The sequence below is a fragment of the Lissotriton vulgaris genome, chromosome 2_1, assembly GCF_964263255.1.
Source record: "Lissotriton vulgaris chromosome 2_1, aLisVul1.2, whole genome shotgun sequence".
NCBI classification, from domain to species: Eukaryota; Metazoa; Chordata; class Amphibia; order Caudata; family Salamandridae; genus Lissotriton; species Lissotriton vulgaris.
Window position 1 is genome coordinate 2,085,599,638 of NC_141687.1, and position 27,242 is coordinate 2,085,626,879.

General features: G+C 42.7%; 1 protein-coding gene across 1 annotated transcript in view; it reads right to left on the reverse strand.

Moving 5' to 3' along the window:
- WDR72 (WD repeat domain 72) overlaps window positions 1–27,242 on the reverse strand; it is a 976,411-nt gene that overhangs the window by 406,086 nt on the left and 543,083 nt on the right. The gene's annotated exons all lie outside the window — the stretch shown is intronic.

Here is a 27,242-nt window from a genome sequence, read left to right on the forward strand (position 1 = left end):
CTGTTGATTCCGGAAGACTTGCATCAGGTATCACATACCCTTATAAAAGTGTTCAACACCTAAAGGAAAGCAATAACCCCAAAGCGAGTTTGTAATTCTTAGAAAGTGGAATAGTATTTGCAGAGGACATTGGTCCTCTACAACCAATAACGACACAAACATGTTAGGTTAACCACAAAGTTCACTGAATAAATATGGGCTCAACTCCCTGCAAGCTATAGCCCAGTAGCAAAACAATAAAAACACAAAACACAACAACATTTTAATAGGAACAAATAACAGAATCAATATTGTAATCCATTCAAGCAAGCCACTGTTATAATTTGTAAAAATAGTTAAGTTAAAAAGAGCTAAGAAGCAACATAGCATCTGCCCACGGGTTAGGTGCAAAAGTAGGCTGCACATGATGCACCAGAGGCTGGCTAAGCCTAGTAGGTCCACCTGACGAAAGATTTTTAACTTTGCATTTGATCTATTGTAAGCAGGTATAAATCTTACAGTGGATCAAGATTTTTGGCTGTATCTGACAAAGTACTCTAAAGTTCGGAAATGCATTAGATGAGGTCCCACTGAAACCATTGGTTTTGGCAGGAAAAGCTCAGAATGGGAAAAAAATGTTTTGCTTCTTCCAAAGTCCGCTTATCGACCGATACCTGAAGTGCTTTCGTTTGTTCAACATTTCTACATTTGGGTCTCTTTTTTTGGATCTCAAAACTCTCCAATGGGAAAAGCTGAGAAGCTGCAGCAGGGCAGGATGCACCCTAGCCAGATATCATACCTGTAAGGGTCAGCTGATAGGAATGCCTTGTTCGGATTGCCTTGGTGCGTAATCCTGCTTCTCCGGAGGTTGACAAATGTCATGCCTAACTTGTTCTTCTACCTAGAGGTCACCCCTAAGGCTCCCAGGACCTCAGTGGGAGTCTTGGGAGACCAGAACATCACAGTTCAGTTATGGTCCACTTGCCACAGCCCAACTGGCTACTCCTATTAAAGGTCTATTGCAGCTTGTTATGTCACTGTGACCACACAGGAGGACAGACAACTGACCTGTGGAATCCACTTCTCATTCGTGGGGCAAGTGGGTGAAGGTCCAGCACTTCATTTCTCCACACACATCAGGGGCAGCAGTTTCTTCCTTTTCTGTTTATCCACAGGTCCAAATGTGTTCTGAGAAGCTCTGAGTGAGGTGCTACTTTTGTGCAGTGTACTAACCAGTGGTGGGATGAACTCCTCAACACTCGTTAAATGATGGGTATAATGTTCCCAAGAGCAAACCATTGCCCTTTCTCAGCACATCTTGTTTGCCTTACTGCAAACTACCACCAGTGGACCATTCTCAGACTCAAGAAATTAAGATTCCAGAGGCTTTCCTCCCTGGCAGTAGTAGGTGATCCAACCAAAATTGAGGCCATTGCACTGAGCATTCTCCTCCTCCCTATCCACACCAAATTGGCTCTGGAAACAACTGTCCACCCCTTGTGAGTATAGTCAGGGTGGCTAAAGTGTACCCTAAGATGAAAATGGCATGTCTCATTTTACACTAAATTATGAATGGGCAGGCCTCCAATGTACCCCTATCAAGTTATTGAATTTCATGTACCCTCCTGAACGGTACTTCCTGAGATAAACTGGGAAGCAAACCTCACACCTAGACCATATTGCCAAAAGACTGAAGTCATTGCCTTTGCTCTGTTTTCACCCCTACCCAAGCATGAAGCACTAGGCAAGTAGGACAACTGTAGGAAAACTAATGCTAATACAGGGAGAAAAAGTTAAACTTTTTAAAAGTAACGTTTCTCATGTATTTATCAAAAATCCAACTTTACAAGCAAATTGGAGTGTATGTAAAAGCAGTTGTGTGGACTCTGCTGCTTTTTCGGACTGACAAAACTAGCACTTTAATTGTACTTTATAGCATTTCCTCATAGAAAAAGCAACAGGACATATGCAGTGATAATATATTTTGTGGGATAGTCACTGTAAAAACATGTCAACCTTCAGGGTCAGAGCATATACAGTGGGTGCTGGATACCAGTCCCCAGTGTTCAAATAAAAAAATAAAAAAACAACAGCATCAGTCTACAAAACACTATTGGCAGTGTTATGGTCAGCTCCAGGTCTGTGTTATACTGTAAAGCGAGTTCCCTGTATGGAAATCTACCACCTCAACTGTTTTGGATTTCCCCTCATATCTGCTTTGCAGTATGTGGTTAGCTTGAACCCTAAAGTGAGTCCCACACTAGTAAGGTCTCGATTCTTCAGGGACCAAACCACAGCAAAAAAACTCCTTCTCAATAGCTCTCTAGAAAGAATGCACCTACTGATAAAGGGGACTGGTTGGTCCTGACCCTCATCATTTAGCTATAACAGTGCTGCCCCTAAGCCATGATGAGAATTATCTGTCTGAAAAACAAACTCCTGCTGAATTCATGTGCTTAGAGGAGTGGAGCAGTGCACAAGTCATCCTTCAGGGTGCTAACCAGTAATGGTTCCTCCGCTATAGGAGAGGAGCATCGCATCCCCTCCTCTAAACAGCGGCCTTAAAATTTGACAAATAAAACTATGATAAAATGTGTTTAATATAATTTTAATTTTCCTTTCCTGCTGCATCTCATTGGTGTGGTAATGGTGTTGGGGGCAGTCACAGTAGGCGTCGTGGCACTGCACTCAGTGCACATGATGGTGGCCAGCTGTCTGAGGACAGCCAAACCATCATGTGCACGGACATCTACCGAGCTGCATTGCCAGGTGGAGAGTAAAGCAGTCGTAGGCTCCCAGTCCCTTTTGAAGCAGAAAACAAGCCCACTCAGGCCAATCCCAGTGCTTCTCTCATACAAGGGTAGCCTGGGAGCCTCAGCAGAAAGGAGAAGAGAGGCGATCGACTGGGAGAAGGTACACTTATTTATTTTGTTCTTTATTTTTGATGTCCTTCTATCCCCCAACCTCACACCCCTCCATCATCCGCCACTCTGCCATGATAGCAGCCACTACTGATGCCAAAGGTTTTCTGATACTCCTCTGTTCAGACTACTTTACTGGTCTGCTTCCTGGTTGTGAGTTCTGTCAGAGGGTATAAAATAGTGCTATACTCCTTGACAAACCTCCTGTAATGCCAGTCAGACTCAGGAAGGATATCACCTAAGTCTGAGTCATTGGGGGCCATGATGGTCTGTATCTTGGGCTGAAGAGGCTATAAATATAACCCGCTTCTCCAACTTGGGGGTCCAGGTACACTCCAGAACTCTGCCCTGCCTGGCACTCGCTGGCTATCAAAGTCAGGCCTGTTTGCAACAGGGCCTATTTATTATTTATTTATTTTTTAAGATTTGTAAAGCGCAGCATATGCCCTTGGGCGTCTTGGCGCTAAGACTCACTGATGGCCTCAAAGCTCAATATACAGTTATTGTCATGCAGAAAGTACATGTGGAGAAGGACTTATTGGTCAAAAAGCCACGTTTTCAACAATTTTCGAAATTGTAGCAATGTGGGAGTAGATCTAATTTCCAGAGGAAGGGTATTCCAGAGTCTGGCTGCGGCATTGGTGAAGGATCTGTCTCCCCAAGTAACTGTCTTTGTTCTTGGCACAATAAGACGGAGAGCATTTATTGACCTTAGTTGTCGAGTGGGGCAATATAACATAAGCTTCTGCTTCAGAAACTTCGGCCCTAGCTGATGGATGGCTTTAAAAGTGATGCACAGTGTTTTAAATTTAATCCTATTTTTCACCGTCAACCAGTGATAACTCCTAATAGCTTGTTTAATAGGTTTATATTTGGGGGTACCAGACAGCAGCCTTGCTGCCGCATTCTGGACCAGTTGTAGCTTGGCAACCACCCGAGATTGGGCATTCAAAAATAAACCATTGCAGTAGTCCAAAGCGGACAATACTAGTGAGCTCACCACCGTTTTTCCTCCGTTGTCTGAGAGGAATGGAATTATTTTTCTAAGAAGTTTGAGCTTAAAAATGCTGTGGAGGTTAGCATGGTTGACGAAGTTGAGTCTCTCGTCAAAGATAACTCCTAGATTTCTGACCTTCTGCACCGGAGACGGCAGTGCTCCTAGCAACGGAGGCCACCAAATGGATGACCAGATAGGAGAAAGTTTACCAAAGATGATCACCTCCGTTTTCTCGGAATTCAACCTTAAACAGTTGCAGGCCATCCACTCCTTAATTGCCAGTATACCTTCCTGAAACCTGGCTGCCACCTCTTCTCCATCATTATTTACAGCTACTATAATCATCACATATATTTTCTCTTTTCGGAATCCCCTTTTGAAATTTATGTTAAATGATCTGGAATTGATTAAATAAATGCCATCATTTCCATGTAAGGGTTTCCATTAGATGAAAGGGAGCATGCTTGCTGATCATTTTAAGAATACATATGTATTTAGTGGCCAGTGCCCCTATCTGTGGTTTCATGGAGAGGTTGCTATCCACAAAGATTTCAAGACTGTTAGCAGATGTTCGAGGTACAGGTGCAGTGCTCATTTCTAGGCACTCGCATAATTGGTTCCAGAGATTCACTCTATTATTTAAGATTACTATCTCTGTATCTTTATATTTAATTTCAGTTGGTTAGTAAATACCCAGTCCCAGATAACATTCATAATCTTCTGGAACTATTGTTGTGTGGCACTTATCTCATCTGAACAGAGGAGAAGGTATGAAAAATCTGCATAGTTCTACATTCTACAATCTCTTGGAGCTAACTCCTTTATTAGTGGTCTAGCACACAGCTTGAAGAGGGTTGGAAACAGAGAGGACCCCTGATGGAACCCACATTTTACCTGAACTGCTGTTGCTAGGAAAAAAGGTAGCTGAGTTGCTTCAGCTCACTATTCCAAGAACGAATGTACCCAGTTCAATAGAGATTCCTGAAGCCTAGTGGCCACCACACATCTGATCAAAATATCATGGTCTACCATGTCAAAGGCAGAACACACATATAATAGTACTAATACAGAGGTTACTCCTCAGTTGCCATCCCATCTTAGATCATCCAACACTAAAGTATCAAAGATCTCCTATTGCACGCTGCACAGAAGACCACCTGTAGAGGATCAAGACAATCAGAGTGATTTCAGATTTCATGAGCTACCTTCTGTTGGGCAAGGGAGCCATGATATTGGCCAGTAATATATAAGTACTGTTGGATCATAAACTTGCTTATTTATCAATGGATGTTTTAAAATGTGGGACTGTACACTGTATGAAATACTTATTCAGCAGATCCAACAGGGGACCCTTCCTTGAAGATATGTTTATTTTTAAAATTGCTGAACGGCAGGGATCTAATGGTGAACCAATCATGACTTTATGCATCACATTTTGTAACTGTTCCTCATTTATAAGTTAAAATGAGGGTCATCAGGAATTTATATCAGAGTCAGATTAGAGCCAGTGCTCTCTTCGATTAGTTTATATTCTTTTAAAAAAAAATAAGCAAAGTTTCAGAAATAAAGCAAGTAAAAGGTTAGAACGGCTCTACTGCCAATTGTTTATTTTCACAATGCTGAACAATGTTCAGAGAGAATATATAAACTTGAGCATAGCGTTATGAGATGGGAAGTTCTTACCAGGGATTCAAGACTGAGGGCAAACTGAACCTTCCCTTGCTGAAGGCTACAGGGAAGGCACATCCAGTCTTCGCTCAGCTTATTTGCTGACTTGCAGACACAGATGCAGCTGCAGTTTCTTTGCTGAACATTGATTCTACTGTTTAGAAAAGATATGTGAGGTGAACTATTTATGGAACCCTAAGTAGTCCCCTTCTTGGTGCTAAAGTTAGTTTAGTTATCCAAAAGAATGGAGGGTTTTATGGCCCCTAGTGGTCCCATTTGTCACTCCCCGCACGCGGCGCCAGGAATAATCAATCTTAATACCAGAAATCATGAGGAACCCAACGCGAGATGACCAATCAACTGCGTGCCCCCTTGGTAGAGGAAGCAAAGATGGCTGAAGCATTGAACTTTGACCTTGCTGCCACCCAAAAGCTCACTGGCCACTTGACATAGTTCCAGATTAATTGGAATGATCCCCACTAACAAGGGCTGATTTTTCCACTGCAGGGTGCCCCTTAGGCTACTATGGAGTCATGTGGTGGCAGCCATGGAGGTCCTAGGGTAGCGGCTATGTCCTCTGGACTGGTGGAGACTACACCAGTCCACCTCCAGGGCCTCCCACCCACAATGATTCTTTCTGAGTTGAATGTTCTATTACTGAGCACACCACCTTGGCTGATTGTAATTAATGTCTCTACTATATGTGCACTGTAAGGAATAATATAATTCTTAAGAGGTGTGAACTCTGTGGTTGAACTACCCCCCTGAGTTACTTTTTCGTTGAGTCCCACTTTCTTCTTTTGCTTTCCAAATTGAGCATGTTTTGGACCAGGGTGATAGATGCTTCATGGAGAGAAGTATGGGGTGGGGAAATGTATGAGGCGTGGAGGGTTTGGAGGGTTTGGGAGGAGGGATCTTGATGTTTAGGGAAATGCATTATTTTGTTAGTAATTTTTTCCCCTCAGGTTTTTGGTTTAACAATGTACATCATTGTGTTGACAATGTTTAGACCTTCGGGTTAGGGCCCTGCTATGGGGTAACTCCAACCCCTGAACAATTTCTCCTGTGTGGTACATCAGACCATGCACAACTCCTAGTGAAATTGAACACTCAGTCCACGATGCTGAGGCCCGTGTGGCAATTGAATGTATGGTACATGAGGGTCCCCGAGTGTGCCACCTTCATAGCAGACAAACTGCAAAACTACTTCCAGGCAAATGACGGCCCAGTGTCATCAAAAGTGACACTCTGGCCGTCCTGCAATTCCTTCAAAGGACGACAGCTCAAAAGGTACTTCCGGGAACAAGAAGTAGTGCAGCAACAGGTGACAGACCTAGTAGCTCAAATATGAAACCTAGGATATCTGGCCTAGCAGCCTGACTCAGGGGAGGCACAGCATCTACAAGACATTGCATGCACTGAACTCTGGCAGGTCTCATTTGAGGAGGCAAAGCAGTACTCGAGGGCCTCCACTCAAAGAGGCTACGAGTTGGGGAACAAACCAGGAAAAATACTATTACGGTTGGTGTCTCAAGCCATCTCCTCTAGAGTTGTACCAAATATTCAAGTACAAGCAGGTGGTCTTAGAGAGGAATTAACGACAATGGCCCAAACAGTTGCGCCATACTACCGGGTCCTATATGCAGGTTGCCTGGCACACCCTCTGCAAATGGAGAACCCCATCCTGCATGATAATCAATTACCCTCAAACCCTCACTCTATGGACCTGGACCTCAATCCCCTGGAAGAAGAGGTGGACTCCGCCATATCTAGGTCCCATTCTGGGTGTATCTCTGGGCATGATGGGTATCCCATTGATTAATGTAAGAGATTATACTCCATTATCGCACCCAACCTTTTAAACTTTTACACCAAAGCGACACACCGGGGTTTCTTTTCCACCAACTTGGACTGTACAACAATTGTTGTCCTGCCTTCAGACCAGTGTGCCTCCTACCAGCTAATATCTCTGATAAACATGGACATTAGGATCTTCGCCAAAGTCCTGGTAGCTTGTTTGACATGCACCCCTACCCAACTCATTCATCCAGATCAATGTGGGTTCATGCCGGGTAGTACACGTCATTGCATCCGATGGGCACAAATGGCCCTCTCCCAAACACAGAAGCTAAAGGGTAAACTAGCCCTCCTAGTACACTTCACTATAGCCATCGATACACTCTCCTGGAAATTCTTAGAGGCCGTCCAGAAAACAAGCGAGCCTGGGACCAAAATTTCAGATGAAGTTCTGCCTCCTCTATCACGGTCTCAGAGCCCAGTTCTGAGTGAACAGCATACTATCTTCTCCCTTCCTGATCCAATGGGGAATGCGTCAGGGGTGCCCACTTTCCCCTCTGTTTGCTTTAGCCATCGAGCCATTGGCGCACCTCATACGCTACGATGCACGGGTTGGTGGGTGGGGGATGGGGAACAGGGTTCGAGGACCAGGTGGCACTCCATGATGACAATGTTTTGCTGTTCCTCTGGGACCCTCTGAGTTTGAGTCCTCCCTGCCTGGAGATTATTCATCTCTACGTAGAAGTCTATGGTGTCCATATTAATCCTGATAAGTTTCTACTAGTAGAAGTGAAGGAGGCACAGAGGACCGTTGCAGGTGCCCTACTATTCTACAGCAACATAAAACTTTTAAATACCTTGGGGTCCAAGGATAGCCTGGCTTGGAGACTTATTTTCCAGGGCCTGGCCACTTCTCTTGAAAGAGACTTGCACTGCTGGCAGCGGCTGCCACTTAATCCGATGGGGTGAGTTGCGCTCTTTAAGGTGATGCGCCTTACTCGGTACTCATATATTTTAATGATATTTCCATACCCAGGCAATGGTTCTGCTTCCTGACCTCCAAATTGACCTCCTTTATCTGGGCTGAAAAATGTCACAGGATGGCCTTCTCAACAGCACAGAAGTGAGCCTTTGATTGGGAATTGGAGGTCTCTGATATTTATGTATACTACTTGGGCGCTCACGTAGCTCACTTCAAGGAATAGTTTACGGGTGAATGAGATAACCCAGCATATCGCCTGGAACTTCGTACAAAGGGATTCGATGGTCTACTCAGCAATCTTTATGGAAACCCCATGCCAAAGTAGATACACTAATGCACCAGAGTGGTGATACACTTCTGGAGGGCAGCACTGTGCTTTATTCACTTGAACAGCAAACTAACTGAACTCACCCCCCTGTGGCACCACCAGCTCTCTGCTCTGGGGGTTCCTTCAATGGGACCGTATAGGCATCACATATTTGAGAGACGTTTACAAAGGGGCCACACTGATGTCCTTCCAAGAGCTGCAGGAACAATACACCCTTGAAAATACCGTTTTTTTGCTTTCTCCAGCTGTGACCAGCTCTGGTTATGCATCTCCCCTCCGGTACATAAATCATGGAATATAGCTCATTGGAAGCAAAGATACTGATGGGGTACTTGGGAAAGGGAGCAATAAACCCAAATCTATCGCACATTGATTATTCACTCTCCAAATAATTTTCACCCCCTTCTCCAGAAGTGGGTTAGTTGGATGGGAGACTTAGATGACAATGATTGGCGGGAGACTTGTGTGACCTCTAGGGAACTGGCCATCTCTGCGCATAAGATACAGATAAACTAACTCCATGCAGCCTTCTTATCCTCCTTCTGCATACAACAGATGTACCCTGATGCTTGTCCCTTGTGTACACATTGTCAAAAGCTAACTGCTGACCCATTTCACATAGCGTGGGACCGCCCTGGAATGAAGCCCTTTTGGATTGATGGAGATGGAAATTGCTGCGGTCCTGGTCGCCCCTGCAGTTTAACCCCTAGAGTGGCCTTATTGGAGCTAGTGGATGAGCTGGGGGATCCACGCAATGAATAACTGTTAGAAGGCCTGGCGTGCCTAGTAGCCAAACAAGCTGTAGTGCACCTGTGGTAGCAGCAAACAACACCCTCATTGTCCGTCAGGCATAACGGAATGGACTGGTATGCACAGCAAGAAAAACCTATAGATGAGGCTTGTGGTTTTCCTCCAAAAAGTGTAATGGAAATGGTGGGCTTATCATGGTCTATCTGTGTAAGGGGACTGGTTCCTGCTGAACCAAACAACCACATCCTTCCTTTTTTTCATGAATTATTGTGAATGGACAAAGCTTGCTGTATCTACAAGTATAATAAAATGGGTTATAAAAAATTTCGTGAACTGATAAGTCACCCCATAGTCATCCCACTGATTTTATTGCTAGGCATTTAGCAACTATCCACTGACTCAGGAAGAAATCAATGATGTTAGGGTGAAAAGTTGCACATGGAGGCTCATTTTAAGGATCAAAACAGACGGGGTGAAACTATAAATGAGATAAACCAATTAGACGGTGTATTTTCTCATTAGTAAATGGTTTGGCTGTTTCAGCATCTATGCAAAAGGGTACCTTCTGTTCAATCTGGGCGAGTTGTTTCAGTGAAAATATTTAGCAACTTTAATGTAGTTGTAAATTAGAACAGTAGTGAGTATTTCTGAGATGGAGATTGGGAAGTGTTTAGGGATAGATTTTTAAGGCATATAGCAGAAGCAAAACATTGTGACTGAAATGAATCATCTGTCCTCTAGGACATGAGAAAGGTATAATGAGTATAGTGAACAATTGGACAGGGATATCATTTACAGCAAGTACCTAGGATCCTATACAAGGTCCCAAAATTTGCCTCAGAAAACAGTGCTCTAGCTTCTCTGCACTGCCTCCCAAGTGAGGCAAGGAGGACATTTAAAACACTCTGTCTGGCACATAAAGGGTGGAACACCAAAGAACCCACTATGAAAAGGGTACTCATGATCCCTTACTCCGCCAGTAGGGCTTTAATATACTCTACAGATTGATTCTTGAAGGTACCTAGAACTCACAAAGTCAGATGGGTGGTAGGTTCTTTTCATATCTCATCACTAACTTTGGAACACCTCTGCATAGAATTAAGATACCTAAACAAATCACAGTTCAGGAAAAGGCTTAAAGCAGGGCTATATTCACATTAATAGCCTACCTGCGTTTCAAAAATTGTCCTGAAGCAATGCTATGTCTTACCCAGCATTGGGAAGCCTACAGGTATCCATGTGTTTGGTAGATTTGTAAATCCGCACAGCATGGTATCAATTATAAAACGGTATAACTCCAGGGTAGAATATTTATTTTTTATGAAAATACAGACGTGCTATCAAGGAGAAAAGCAATATATATAGAGATATATTTTTTTTTTTTTATTGGCATTTTCAAAGATATAGTATGCCTAAACATGTAAAACAAATACAGATCATTGCATTACAGCATCCTTCATCCAGTTACAATAGTTATGTCATGCCACCACAGTATGCCTTTACCACAAAAAAAAAATAACAGTTATCATACACAGTTATTCAACCTGGTTCGTGCGCAGATACTCCACCAAATACTTCCAATAATCTCTCGGCTTGGATCCAGCAGGCGGTTCTTCTTCGTAAATTTTCAACACATCTTTACAATAGGTCATATCTTGAAGCCACTGTTTGACATTAGGATTTTCTTTACTACCCCAACACATTGAGACCCTACGCTTGGCGAGGAGCAAAGCAATCATACAGAATTTACGTTTAGTAGTACACACATTTCTGAGTATTCCCAATGAACATGTGCGACTCGTACAGACAATATCAGTACCCACCATGGTACCCAACAGCTGCGTAACCTTCTCCCAAAAATCCTGCACTGTTGGACATGCCCATGCGAGATGCAGGAAATCTGCTGGCTCAGTGCTACATTGTTGGCATTTCGCATCCGTGTGTAGTCCATATCTATAGAGACTAGCTGGAGGGTAATACGTTTGGTGAAGATATTTAAGGTGCAAAAGCTGCATTTTCAAATGGGTGTCAGCATTTCTGTAAGAGAACATGCCACCGACCACTCCTCCTCGGTTAGCAGGACCTTTAACACATCATTCCACTTTGAACGCGCTTTGTGTGTCGTATCCGCAATATCTTCCTGTAATGTAGCGTATAGCCTGGACACTAAATGCTTATTCATGGGAGTTGTGAGTATCAGTTGCAACGCTGCAAGCTGTGGCAGTTCCGCTGGGTAGGTAGGATACAATTTCTTGATTGCGCTTTGTAGCCTGTGGTATGTGAAGCGAAGCAATAGGTAAGATCTTGCTGTGTTTTCAATGTAGCGTTGTGGTATAGGTCCCCCATAGAATCTATGCCCACCTGTTTCACAAATGCCATGCCCACTTCTTCCTGTGTGACTGATATGTCTGGATGATGATGTAACAGTAAAGCAGGAGCATATAGGGGTAATTTGTGTGCTAGTCTACCCATCTTGCACCAGGCAGCATTTGTTGATCAATAGTATTAATATCTTTATTGTGTAAAGGTGGTCTACGATGGGTTATATTGTTGCTGTCAATAGGACTGGGAGTGCATCTCCTTCCTCTATGGCCACGTGTGTGACATTTGGGACCTGATGATACCAATAATGTGCATATTGCGCTTGCGCACATAAAAAATAAAGCAGAAAATCTAGCATTTTAAATTCCCCTCTGGAGTAGGGTAATATCAAAGCTCCCAATTCTATGCAGGTCTGTTTACCCGCCCAGATCAACCGAGTCACTATCAATGGCAATCTGCAAAATACTTCAGTTGGAGGTGTGATGGGTAGATTGTTAAATAAATATAAAAATGTCGGTAATATGACCATTTTTACAATCGCCAATCTATTAGCAAGTGAGAACGGCCATTGAATCCAGCGCCCTATTTTATCTTCCAGCACACTCATCGCTCTGCCATAATTCGTGTGAATTACAACTTCGGGGTCTCGGTGGCACCAAACCCCAACGTATTTCACAGGATCAGATTGCCACTCTAGTGGGAATTCTGTAGCATGAGGTCGTGTGGTGTCCGATCAGGGATTTTGACCAGTTTATCTGGAGTCCAAATTGCCTCCCAAACTTAATATATTCCCGTAACGTAGGGGCTAAGTGCCGTTCCGGGTCCCGTACATATAACATCATATCATTTGAGTATAATGAAATATGTAAAGGTCGCTGCGGAAATTGGAGAGCAGAATAGTGATGTCCCTGTCTAATTTTACAAGCTAACGGCTCAAGTGCTATTGCGAAAAGCAAGGGTGAGAGGGGGCATCCTTGCCTTGTTCCCCGCTCTATCAACACTGCATCTGAAATGTATTTATTGACACGTATACAGGCTGTCGGTTTAGTGTACAATATTTGCACCCACTGCAGAAATATAGGGGGAAAACCCATTCTCCATAGCACTGCAGTTAGATACGGCCATTCTAGAGAATCAAATACTGTGGCTGCATCTAAAATAACTGCAGCCGCCTTGGTGTGTGGGATTAAATTATGTGACAGTGCAAAGAGTGCTCTGGTGGTGTGCGCAGTGGATTACCTGGGAGTGAACCCCGACTGATCAGGAAGTATCAAATTGGTCATGAGGGGTTGTAGTCTGACTGCTAGTAGATTAACTAAAATGTTGGTGTCAACATAAATTAGCGATAGCAGCCTGTATGAATCACAAAATTCCTGGGTTTTGGCAGGCTTGAGAAGGGCAAACAACACACCTTCCCTCAATGTGGGAGGTAACAGCATCTTATATGCGTCACCATACATCGCCACTAGTCTGGGAACGAACTGGTCCACAAATGTCTTATAGAATTCACAAGTGAAGCCATCAGGGCCTGGGGCTTTACCATTGGGGAGCGACTTAACGATCTCTGTCACCTTCTCTGCAGTGATTGGTAGAGATAAGTACTCCCTTTGTGTATCTGCTAGCCAGCTATTGTTACGTCCGCTAACTATTCCATCACTTCGGAGGGAGAAGCAGTGGGCTGTGATTTGTATAACGCACCATAAGTTTTCATGAATTCCTGCAGTATTTGGAAGACAGCATTTGACCAGGTCTACCTCCTTCAACGAAGGATCTGGCAACGGTACGCTTTGCTATATATTTAAGTTTGTCTTCAACGAACGACTGGTATTCCGACACGATGACCCTTATGCCTCATAATACTTTAGCATTTTGTATGAATTCATATTCTCACTCTAAGAGTTTCAACTTATTCTACCATATAGTAAGCTGCCTATGGATATCTATCAATATTCCGCGACTCTTACTTATACAGACTCCAAATTTTTGTAGCTTTAAAAGCTTCCCACAGTAGGCTGGGGTCCTCAGTGGTGGACTCATTCAATTAAAAGTAGTCCGTAATTGCTGTACTTATGTTGTCCACGTATACAGTGTCTAGCAGTGCCTTTGCATTAAATCTCCAACTATATGGGGGCGGTGTATAGTGTGGCAGATTGACAGATAGCAGAACTGGGTTATGATCGGACAATGTTCTGGGTAAGTGCATTAAATCCTTCTTCCACAGTACTATGTCATCGGTCCCTATCCAATAATCTATACGTGACCAGCTATTGTGTGCTGCTGATGTGTGTGTTGCCTCCATTCGTCCCGGATATTTGATTCTCCATATGTCATTAAGTCGTATCTCTGTTAGAATGTCTTTTAATTTAACCATTGCCTTTCTATGTGGTTCCGTAGTTGCGCCCGATCTGTCCATGTGTTCATCCAGTAAAAGGTTAAACCCCACCCCCCACCCAAAATATAATTCTGACAGTTAGTTTGTGCAGCTTTTGCCAGATCTTATGATAAAAATCAGGGTCGTCAATATTTGGGCTATATGTGTTAATGAACGCTTCTCGCTGCCCCCTAAGTGTTCCTGCCGCAATAACGTACCTCCCTTGGTCATCAACAATTGTAGTTTCTACCATGAATTGTGTACCTTTTTTTGATGAGGATCATAATCCCTCTAGAATATAAAGAGTACTTTGAAGTGTGTATTGTCTCCGCCCATTTGCATCCAATGGTATTCTCAGAAAATGGAGCAATATGTGTTTGTTATAAAAGGGCAATATCAGTATGAAGTCTGTCAATGTATGCAAATATTTGTCGAATTTTCTTGGGGTTATTAAGCCCTCTTACGTTCCAGGTGAGTAGGTTCAGGTGTGTTCGTTGCAAGTCTTTAGTGGCCATTAAGTTAGAGAGATACCCTGTGATGCATTGTGCGTGTCGTAGCTAGCACCACCCTAAGGCTGAACGTTTGCGTGGAAAAGTATTGGCAACAGTATACATTACAAATTCAGGCTGGATCTCCGCGATGCATCTTAAACACAATAGTCTGCATAACAGTTTCCAACTCCCTCCCACCCCCCCACCACCCACTTTATCATCCCAATCATGCCAAAGACATACCCAGATAGAAAAATACATCAGAACTAATTGCTTCATGAGGAGCACCCTCGTGGGGTCAACTAAGTGCGCACAACTCCATCCAACAAAGTGGATGTGGTCAGGACTACATCATTAATGCAGGTTGTACATTACCTATATTAGGAAAGTATACCGGATAACAGGTCAAACAACACATAACGTAAATCATTAGAGTTCTCTAAGCAACATTAACCTCCCCTTTTCAATAGCAAAGTGAGTGACCGAGATGGAGCAGCCCACAGTTCATATGAAAAATGTCACATATCACACTCCTGGCTGCATAGGGCTCCCATAGTCTGATTATAGGGATGTGTATATCCCCACTCCAGGAACAGCAATGCATTATTGGGCATTCAAACTCTAGGTATCCACAGTTAGGTGTAAAACATGTTAATGGATATCCGTATCTCAAATACTTTAAAAGCAATGAAAGTCTCACCATTCCCCGGTAGCTTCTCAATGTCTAATCCCACCAGCATCCAATGGTTATAGGACATCGTATACATTACCACCATGCACCCAGCACCTCCAGTCTCTGCCAAATGGGAAAGGTAGTTAGTTCACATGTTGCTCGAGCTATCCTTTTGTGATCTTGTGAGCCCACAGAGCTCAGCCACTCCAAAAATTTTTTTTTGTTTTTGCATCAGCTCCTTTACCGTGGAATCCTATTCCGAGTTGCGGGTTCGCTCATCTCTTTTCTGCTCTTTGTGTTTGTTTACGATTTTCTTGACGAAGTCCTGAGCAGCCTTTGATGTCTAAAGAACCGTGGAATGACCTTCCCATGCCACCTTCAATCTGGCAGAATATAGCATTGCGCATTCTATGCCTAAGTCACGCAGTTTCTTTTTGGCCGGGGCAAAGTCCTTCCGAGCCAATTGTACAGCCATTGTAAAATCGGGGTAAAATGCCAATGTGTTCCCTTGATATGTCACCTGCTGCTTTTCTCGAGCCATCCTCAGCACACTATCCCTATTCCTATAGTGAAGGATTCAAGCAACTATGGGTCTCGGAGGTGCGCCCGGTGGTGGATGTGGGGCTAATGACATGTGTGCACGTTCCACTATAAGGACTGCTGAGAAATGTTCTGCACCAAATAGTGAGATAAGCATCTACTCCACATATGTTTCAATCCGTCCTGTAATTGTGTATTCTGGAACCCCCGCAATTTGTATATTATTACGACGGGATCTCGCTTCCAAGTCTGCTGCATTATTTTTTATAACGTCCAGTAGTTTCTCCATTCTTGTGCATTTACTGGTTGTAGCATGTTCTTCATCCTCTACTGCCGCTATACAGTTCTCAGCTTCATCCAAACGCTCCCCTTGTTTATCTAGCTTTGCTGACATGTTGTCCACTCTCTGAGTGAGGGTATCTAGTTTTCTGTTGATGTCTTGCAGACTTTTTTGAATCGCCTGGAGGACTCCATTCTGTTACCAGTTGTGGAGTCAGTTTCAAGTTCAGTGTCCGAGTGTGCAGTTGCACGCTTCGTTTGCCTCCTCGATTTAAAGGAGAGTTTGGATTGCTGTAAGTAAGTAAGTAAGGAACTAAGCTTATAAAGCGCCTGGTTACACTAGCCAGTGTGTACCCGCGCTGTCTATACGGCTTGCCCATTACGTTGACAGTTGGTACTCCAAAATGCAACAAGGAACTCCTTAGTGCGTCGCAACCCAATATTACCACAATAATGCACGGTCCTCTTGTAATTGGAACGACCACGCTTCAGTTCAGGTGATGGTCAATTGGCAACAAGGGTATCACAGTTGGCATCTAAAGTAGCTCACAACTTCATGGTGCAATTTTACCTCCCGAATCTAGCCGCAGTCTTCATTTGTCATTCACCAGCAGGCTTAGTACGTGTTCACATCCTGTTTTGCAACAAGCATTCAACGAGTAGCAGCTCACTTCGCGTCTTCTATGCATGTTTCGTGTAGTCAATCCAAGCAGCACTATGCAGTAGTACTGCCGTCCATGATCTCCATCGTGGCACCAGGGCAACGGCGCTCCAGTGCGACAATGATCAGAATCCCAGAGTTTGCAGGCGGCAGCAGGTCCGCGTCAGCGTCACTGCCATCTTTAGTAGTTGTAACGCAGAGCCGGCCAGCCACCGTCCCGCAGGTAGATACTCCGGTTATATCACCAGGGCAACAGTGCGGAAACACTCATATTTGCATGCTGTTGTGAATGTGTCCGTGGCAATGATAAAAAGCAGCAACTAATGCGCTCGTCCCACAGCCGCCATTTTATACCTGGTATTCCATCCCTTCACGGTCCATATCGTTGCCGGAGCCACGATCCGTGCACAAAGCACCCACCACTTTCTTCAGCCCAGAGGAGTATCCTGTGTCCCTGCCTTTGGCTTTGCGTTTTCCCGCTATGACCTCAGCAATGTTATGGTTTAGACTCTTGTTAGGGCACCACCATTTTGTGATGAACTTGCATGCCGTATCATCGGAGTCAACTTGAACCGCTGTCTCAAGTATTCCTCACAACAGCTCTTCAGTCCAGCATAGTGAGGTGCACAGTCATGGTAGTTTGCTCACTGCACCGGAGCAATGTTGTCGGTGCCAACTACACTGTCACTTGCTCACCATTCAGGATTTAGTCCGGTGCAAGAGCATTTCACAGCGCCGCGATTTTGCATATGCCTGTCGCGCCTCACCTACGAGTTTGGTACAATATGTTTCCGCTGCTCCCCTATTGTGCCTAAACTCCCTCTCACTTGGGACAACACCCAGGGAATGTCCTCTACACCTGTTTCCTAGCTACTCACAAGTTCCGATACCACAGTGCCCGTTTATTTTCTGCCGCTCAGCATCTGAGCCGCCGCCATGGTACTCGATTACATGCTCTCCGTGCCACAGGTACGATTTCACTGTCTCCACCGTGCTATCCCGGCCTGATAGCCTGCACACTTTATTCACCTCCTCTTCTGATGCTCATAGTTGTCAAGATCTATGAAATCTGCATCTACATCATTATTTTTATAGCAGATTAAGGTAGGCGACCGGCGGAGCTGTCTTAGCAGGCTTAACTCTCGAGAAGAATGGGAACGTGTCATTGGTGGAAAGTAGAGTATTCTTTAGTAGGGATCTCTTACCACAATATGCCTCTGTAATATCCAATCTTTCGTGATCTAGTAGTGTAGAATCTATGAATGCAATAACATTTTCCATGTGACTGGACAAAAGGCAAAGGATAATGCTCTAGCTAGTTTTAGTGTTCATTTGAGAGCCATTGGGGATCTAGCCGCAAATCTTCCTAACTCTAGGGTTTACTAATCGAATAGATGCGGTGTAAATATTCAGGTATTACTTGCGAATTCTGCATAGCTCTATCTTCCTCTGTAGGTTTCAGTCTGTACAGACCCGTGGTGTCAATGAACTTTAGTGTACAGACCCGTGGTGTCAAGGAACTTTGGTGTACGACCAGTATTATTATTATTTTTTTGAAACTGAATTGTCTTTGAATAATTTTTGAATAATGCGTGCCCGGATTCAATGCTAGTCTATCCTTGGGCTGAGGATCTGAGACGCTGTTAGGAAGACATTTTTCAAAATAAACATATACGTTTTTTATGGGGTTGATACACAGGATTTGTAGTACCAATAATATGAAATATGGTGAGTTAAGCGATTCCTGTAACTAGAAAAAAACATGTGCTCTTTATTGAGTCATAAAGCCCCATGTACCAGCTAATAATATCCTCATCGATTTGTGGATGGAGCCCCATGTGGCTAAAACATCAAACGCCATTCATGGTATAATTGGCGATCTCTTTCTAATGTCGATTGACATTTAGTCCATTCCGGCTGGAAAGGGCTACCTGTTCCGTCGATTCGGTGCCTTATCTCTATGTCAATTGACATTGTAGCCCATCCCGGTTGGAAAGGGCTAGTTGTTCCGTCGATTTGCGGTCCTATTTCTATATTCAGCGATATGGTCCGTTGTTGCTGTTTATCGAACGCCACGCCACTTTGTGAAAAAGAGATGGCGCGTAATTTTGTGTATATAAGCTACGCAGCTGTTTCATACCACGTTTCTTGCTGAAGATGACCGGAACTGCACGCGGGATGCTTGGCGCATTATAACTTGAGGTATGTTCGTATCTTAGAAGGCAGGAGTACGGAATGCTCAGTATTGTCCATTCATTAAATGTAAGCCGGCGAAATTTCTTTTCACAGAGGCTGGACATATAAAGAAACTAAAGAGACTGGATATAGCTCTCAGGCCCTGAGATCGTCAGAATAGAGAAAAATGTAAGTATAGTCCTTGCCATCCTATTGAGATGTCCGTAGAGCCCTTAGAGTTTAAGAATAGCGAGCCTAATGGGTACCTTTTGATCTATCTCCGATCCCTTAGTGCTCTACGAGTATCGAAACGTGTGTGGATTTTTAATACTCGCCTGCGACCTTGGCTCTGTACCGCGTGCAATTTGAACCAAAAATTACGGCTTTTAAGTGAGTATAAAATATTGAGCCATATTAACACTACGGGAATAATAAAATGACGTGAAAGTTAATTAGGTGAGAGAGAGACACATAAGTATATTTGTCTTGCAGGTTTCACTCTTTTCAATTGCTCATAAAGAATCAACTATATCTCCTATTCGTATGAGTGATAGCAAGACACGAAAAGGATGTAAGTATTACATCTCTGCACGCGCAAATAAAAGCGGTAACTGTAACAATGAAGTAGACAATTACTGTCTGATTCGCTTTGTCATTTTAGACTCGTATACTCGTATACTTATCCATCTCCGGCTGACAATATATAGTTAGAGGATTAGATTTAAACAAAGTATATACACAGACAGCCTTACCAATCTTTCTGGAATAGGGCTTAAAAATATATATGCTTATGTCCTTTTCATTATGTATTACAGTCACTAAGCTGTGGTCCATGCAGACACCGTCAGCTTTGAGAAATACGATTCTTTTTACGAGGAAGGTGGCGTTACTCCCCTACCTAGAAGGCAGGCTTTCTACAAAGGTTTGTGATCGACATTAGCTACTGTTCGCAAATAGGGAGGGGCTGAATGCATAGGGTATTACCGGCTCCTAAATTGGGACTTCCACAAGATATAAGCTTTGTGTCGCTAATCACTAGCCAGTATAACCATATTGAATCAAAAAGACCAACAGCGTAACATGCCTTTTTGACTTGTACGAAATATAATGAAAGTAAGAAATTGATAATTGGACAAGATCTGTTTACGTAGATGGACAATTTGACTTTTATACTAAACCAGTTGCCATGATTATTACTATAATCTAACTGCTGCAACTAACAAATCCACCTGACCTTATAACGCACAATTAATCAGCGGCAGGTTTACACATCTATGATCATTATGTTCATAGTGATAAATGTGAATAGGATTCATTCTTATGGACCTTGGGTAAAAAGATTTTTGTACATGTATATTTATGTTTCTTTGTATGAATAATGTTGGTGTTAAGTTATATGTTATTCTCTGAATTGTATATTATGATGTGATGTTTTTAATTCTGGAGCAATAGCCATGTGACATTAATTCTGTTCTTTCAGCTGGTTTCAGTTTTATGTACAGGGTTATTATTGGATTATGTCATAGTATGTATAGAATCTAAGGCATATTTTATTTGAATTCCAGAAGTTTTGGGAAGACAGCTAATATTTTCCTGATGAAGGCGGCTATATGTTAACTGTCCGTTGAAACGCGTTGAAACTAAGGGAGAAGTACAATACACATTGATCAAGGAGTATTCTGACTGCTGCTGAATATACCTTATTATGTACCTCCCTCTTTAGCTTTAGGAAATGTATCGGATGAATTCATGTGTATGATTTGTTCCTTTTTTATATTGTCTGTGTTCCCAAGTTTTATATACTTTTTTAATGTGTTTCTTTTTAATTGTTTTTAAATACATAAATAAACTGGGCATACTGAATTTATTTGTTTTTATAGAACTTTGTTACTTACTGCATTGCTCCGAGTGATAGGTCTTTATGTCTGACCAATTGTTGTCTATTTTGTCTGTATTAGTTGGTGTCTTTACATTAAGGTGCCCAAAAGGAATTTCTATTTGACACAAAGTCAGTTGTTGGTACGCTATCCCTTTGGTATTGGGTCCCTCTCTCTTTTATTAGAGGTTAGCAGGCAGCCATCCCGCAGTGCGCCCTCTGGCGCCCCACAAAGAGAAAACCAATATAATATGAAACTTCAATATCGAGTAGTCACACCAATAGAGGTTCAAACAACCATACGAACTATGAGTCTTTGATTCCAGGAAGGAAAATACAAACTGCCACATGAAACGTTGAAAATACTGGTCGCAAAGGGTATTTTGCATTTGAGATGCATCATCCCAAATGCAAAAATCGCAATTTAAGTAATCGCTAATTTGCGATCCCTTAAATTACGATTGCATTTAGGGTATCACAAATTGTGATTCCTTGAATGCAATGCATTAACAAAAAAAATAGTGATTTTGCAATTATGAAACGCAAATTACCATCAATTCCAAGCTGATGGTAATTTACGAGAACTTTGAAAAATGCACAAAAGTGCATTTTTCAAAGTACCGTGTTGCACACATAAATACCCTTGGGGCAGGTGTGTGTGCAACATGTGAAAACAATGCAATTTCAGGGGTGCCTCTAGGCCCATAGGAATGAATGGGAAGCAATTTCTTAATTGCGATTCACAATTTGCTAGTCGCAATTAGGGAATGTGTAGGAATCGCAATTTTTTTTGCCATTCCTACATGCATAAGCATTTGCAATTCCTAAATTGCGATTTCTTAAAGTCGCAATTTAGGAATCACAAATGCAAACTTTGATGTATGTGGCCCAAAATCCCCCCACACTCACAGGTAGGAGTTCCACTGTTCGTGAGTGCTATTATTTTTGCAAGAAACAAACTCCGGCTTTGTTTTAAAAACAAAAATATTTGCAGACTTGATATGAATTATGGCATTGCTTTAGTGCCCTCACATAAATCGCCATATTGGTGGCTCCTCTGATAGCACCTACCTAGTGGGAATCTCTAAATATTGCAGGGAAGAGGAAGCCTTAGCCTCTACCAACCATGTAGTCCTCTGGGCTGCCTCCCATACTTAAAATGATGCTTAATATTTCCATACTAGGTTTAAGAGTCCCTATTTTTGATTTCTATGAAACGGGCTATGTATAAAGCTCACCATTCTGGCATTAATACACACAGTTAATTAGTGTTGTGCTATGTGAAAATACTTCTTAATGACTCAATGGTGGAGGAAAAGTGAGTCACCGCCTGCAATGAGGAGAACATGTGCTAGAGATCAAGCAGGGCTTCAAGGAAAGTGCAAGCTCCGTGACTGAGAGTCAACCATAGCATTCCCTCTAAAATACATACAGTGACATGTAGTTTCTTTACAGAATACTTAACTGGAAGGGCTTAAAGTGTAAGGCGGAGAATGAGGGTGTAAGAAATTGATAACCCATGGCCTGAAAAAGTAAAATTATGTCTTAAAAGTTCAGTCGGTCAGTGAGAGAATGGCTCAGATAAAGAGGCAGAAGGAATCTAAGAAGCCATGAAGAATATGAAGCAACCTAGTTCACCCTATATCAGTCCAGAACAAAACAGTGTCATCTTATGTATATTTATACATGGTGCATATACTCCTTAAACTGCAATGCCATCGATATAATCATTAGGCTCCTGAGGTTAGTTTGGAAATTTCATTTGGGTTTGGTACCCATGTGGATATTTCCACTAAAGGGATATGAAACACCATTCAACCTGGAACCTGAACAAAAAAAGGGCATCCCCGAACAAACTAAATTTTTCTAGAAAGAGTTCAATCATAATTCCTAATAACCAGACTTTGGAGACTGATGTGAGTACACTTTAACAAGCAGCTGGAGAAAGTAGGCAAATGCTGAAATCTGAAACACATATGTTGTCTAACTGTAATAAAACTGAGTAAATAATGTTGTTGTAGAATTACCACAACGTTGGATGATGCCCACATTCTTTGAGCATAGTGCCTAGGTGGGTAGCTGAACTAAGGGTGATAACGACAATAGGCAGCCTTTCGAAACGGTTAGAACCGCCTCAGCGAAACCAGAGTAGTATTGAAAATTGAATCCTCCTGAGCTAACCTCCCTCACCAAAGGGAGGGAAGGGGCCAACTGTCCTGAAATAGATTCCGACACTACAACCTACTGGCTAAATGCACAATGGTTAGGGCAAGAAAATAGAAAAGTGGAATTTTCAGAACTGTTTCTTAAAACCTGGCTTTACCATTAAAGAGGGTTTTAAATTACAATTATTTTGAGTGTAAACATTATTTTCCTATAAAGTCCCAAACTTCAGTTTTCACTCGATGTAAACCCCCATTGCTTTATTGTTTGATTAATTAAATCATTAAAATCCGTATACAATAAAAACTTGAAACGTTATTCAGACATTTTTCCCTAAGCTGCTCCCATCACATTCAATACAATTAAGGCAATAAAATTGCTAGATATTAGTTCTCTTCTAGAGCATGGTAAGCTTGGCTTGTGTGCAAACACGAGGCGGTGTTGTATTAATAAATGCATTTAATAAAAGTCAAAGTCCTTCCTAAAAACGAGTTAGCAACCAAACTGGAATAAGTGCAACATTGCGCAAAAGGGAGTATATGTTCGTGGGCTAGTGAAAAGTCAAAGAGTGTTAAGCAGGTGGAGAGCTTAGGACTGTGTTATGCAACAATTCGACCGTAGATCGATAAATGGATTCGCTAAATCGGATTTAGCTTAATCTGTGTTATGCTGCCACAGAATTAATGTGAAATTCAAAGTTACAGTGGTCAATAGCAAAACGTTAATGTTACAGCTTTTCCTCAGCCACACAACTAAAAGTTTCACAGTCCCTTTGGCTAGATTCCGCTGTTACTGAGGGAACACACAGTTTTAATATAAAGGATTGATTCAAGATCGATTTTCTGAAACTGAGACAAGAGTCACCAGGTTACCGGATCAGAGAACTACTATACAGCTAAAGCTACTTCAAAGATGTACCTTTTGTATCGAAAGAAGTACTGTCATCATAGGTAGACCAGGAGCCAGAGATGTAGTAAGTAGATTTAATGGTTCATGTAAGTTAGTACAGGGTGCCCCACTGGGAGCAGCATCCTGCTGCTCAGCCCCACTCAATCCAACTGGTCACTTATTCAAAGCATGCACACACACCCAACATTCTATGACATCACACTCATGCAGACTGAGCAGCCAGAACTAGGAATCATAGGATATAACAGTACAGTTGTTATGTCCGCCAGTAACTGTTTTCTCCTTTTGACACAGAACCTGAGTTTTCTGCGTGACCAATTGCTGGTTGAACTTACGATATGCAAGATAGATACAGTTTGTAAAGCTGATAATTAGGGCTATGTTTTCCGGATTCAGTGCGGTGATGATGCCCTGGCTACAAAACTGGATTCCCAGTCTGTTCAACTCAGGCCTCAGTTTTTATCTACGCAGGGTCATCAGCGCTGGGCAGAGACATAGAATGTGCTCCAAAGACTCGACCGATTCCCCGCAAGCCCTGCACGCAAACTTGTCTGATGGGCACCGCTAAAGGGGTAGATATTTCAAAAGATGCCACTCACCCAGTCTAAATGCCATGAATCTCTGTTTTTAGGTACAGAGGATATATACAGGCTGGGTATGGTGGAAGAGAGGCTAGCTGGTAAGAATTAATTACTGCCCATGCGTGCTTGTATTTGGCAAGGATAACCTTGTTGGAATAGTAGGAACCCAATTGAGCACGCTCCTTGATAGTTATTATTAAAGCTGTTTTACTTGGGTTAAGGTTCCACAGTTCACTTGCTGATAGTTGTTGCATGCATTCATGAAAAAACGATTATAGATGACCCACCAGGGTTGCTAGAGCTGATATCCAACCATTGAAGGGACTCGAGGGAACCAGCTGTAGCCTGTGGCACAATTTTTAAAAAGCGCCTGCGCTTTGCATTTCGTAGTTCAGGAGGCCAGGCTCTCATCGAATCTGTGCTACTGATGCAGTTTTTGGCAGCTGAAGAACTTTTTTGTAGATCTTAGTCACATGTTGGGTTAGTGTGGAGCTGAGCTTGCCTAAGGAAATTTCAAAGCTGGGCCTATTTTAGCTCTCATAACTTCCAACATTGAAACAAGGCTTGGACCTGTCAGCTTTTTGGAAAGTTTTGAGAGGCTGACTTGAAGAGCCATAGCTTTCATAGCAAGGTCACTCCCATTTTTGATAAAAGTGCACCTAGAGTTGATGTTAATCCCCAGATATTTATATTTTTTTCCTACTGAGAGTTCAGAGTTGTTGTATGACCAGCCACCACCTCTGTTCTGTTTCCTGCCAAATATGACCACTTGGATTTTCTTTAAATTTACCTCCAAGTTGTTCATGGCGGTGTAACTGTATAGTGTGTTTAGCAGTCATTGCAGCAGAACCCTCGTCCGACTGAGGAGGGCAAGGTCATCGGCATACAAAAAATTGCTGAACCAAACACTACCAATCCTAGGGGGATGACTGGTTAGTGCATCTAGCTCTGCTGAAAGGTTGGCTATAAACAAGTTGAAAAGCAGCGGCACTAACACACATCCCTGTTTGACTCCCCTCGAAGTCAGTATTTTTTTAGATAGGTGTGAGCCAGTGCCAAGCTTAGCTCATTAAGTCTAATAAGGTAACCCAATCTCCCTAGGGATAAAAACGAAATTCCCTAGGGATAAAAACGAAATAAGAGAGTGTAGGAACACATATACTCAGGCCCTGAGAGCAAGGAAAACCGCGTTGAATAAGGAGGCATTAGATTCCCTTTGTGAGGCCTCACAATCTAAAGATTCCGCTGCATTTTGGAAAGCAATAAACACCCCTTTCCCTTATGAAACTCACGCAGCGCGAATCGAGATTGCAATAGACGAGGACAAATGGGTAGACCATTTTTCAAACCTTTACAAGGCACAGGAAGACATCCATGGTGGGGGTCTTAACTCTAGCCTGGATGTACAACAGAGTTACAACCTGGTTATAACAATTGATGAAGTGCTTTTAGCCTTGGGATCTACTAAATGCGGTAAGGCTGCCGGACCCGATGGGATTCCGGCAGACCTATTTAAAGCTAATACTTAAATCTGGGGGCCAATGTTAGTACAACTTTTCAATGCAGCTCTTTCACTGGGTCTGAAAGAATCTTGGTTCACCTCAGTCATTGTTCCCATCTACAAGAAGGGGGATAGGAATAGCTGTGCCTGTTACAGACCAATCTCCCTTCTTGATTCCTCAGTAAAAATCTTAGGACGTGTTGTGTTGGCAAGACTCCAAAGCTGGGCAGAGGAAAATGATATCATTAGTGATTTGCAATTTGGCTTTCAAAAAGGGATTGGTACAATTGAGCAAGGGTTAAACCTAATGCTTTTGCAGCATAAATATATAAGGATCAAATCTGAACGCTTGTATTTTACCTTTGTCGACCTTTCTTCAGCGTTCGACTGTGTATCACACTCTAAATTGTGGGACATAATGAAAGGTTTGGGAGTGGATAATAACATCATCTGTTTTTTGAGGGAACTCTACAGTGGAGCCACAGCCTCTGTCCGCTACGGCAGGGGATGAGAATGCTCCAGACAATTTAGTGTAGGCCGTGGAGTGCGGCAAGGTTGCGTATTGGCACCTTTTCTGTTCCTTTTATATATTAATGGGCTCGAGCGTCATCTGCTCCAGGAGTGTAGGGATATGCCCAGGGTGGGGAGGAGGGAAATCCCCGCGCTCATGTATGCGGATGACGCAGTACTCATGGCACGCACTCCACGTGCCCTGCAGAAACTAGTAGTTAGTTTTGAGAAATTTATGTTGAACCTGGACCTACTAGTAAACTGTAGCAAGACCTTCACAATGAATTGTGGCTTAAAACCAGGTAAACTAATGAAGCGCATTTTCTTAAACAATGTGCCACTGGATAACACCCCAACCTTCTCCTATTTGGGCATTTTATTCCATGAGTCAGGTTCCTGGACAAGCGCTATTAAGGCTAGAACTCTTTTATTTATGAAAACGATCATGGCTTTACAGAATTTTGTTAGAAAATTGGGCAGGAAACCGATAAAAAGAAATGTTAACCATCTATAAAGCTACATGCTTGTCCGTGGCTATGTATGGCTCAGGTCTGTGGGGACACGCAAATGTTGACCAAATCCAGCTGGTAGAGAACAAATTTCTGAGGGGAGTTCTAGCAGTTCCACAGTGTGCTGCCACATTTAATTGTCACGCTGAACTTGGCCAACCCTACATAACGGATATTATCAGAGTTCAACCTATCCTGTTGTGGCACAGGGTATGGACTACTAACGAATGCGTTATGAATCGGGCCCTGCTACGTGACA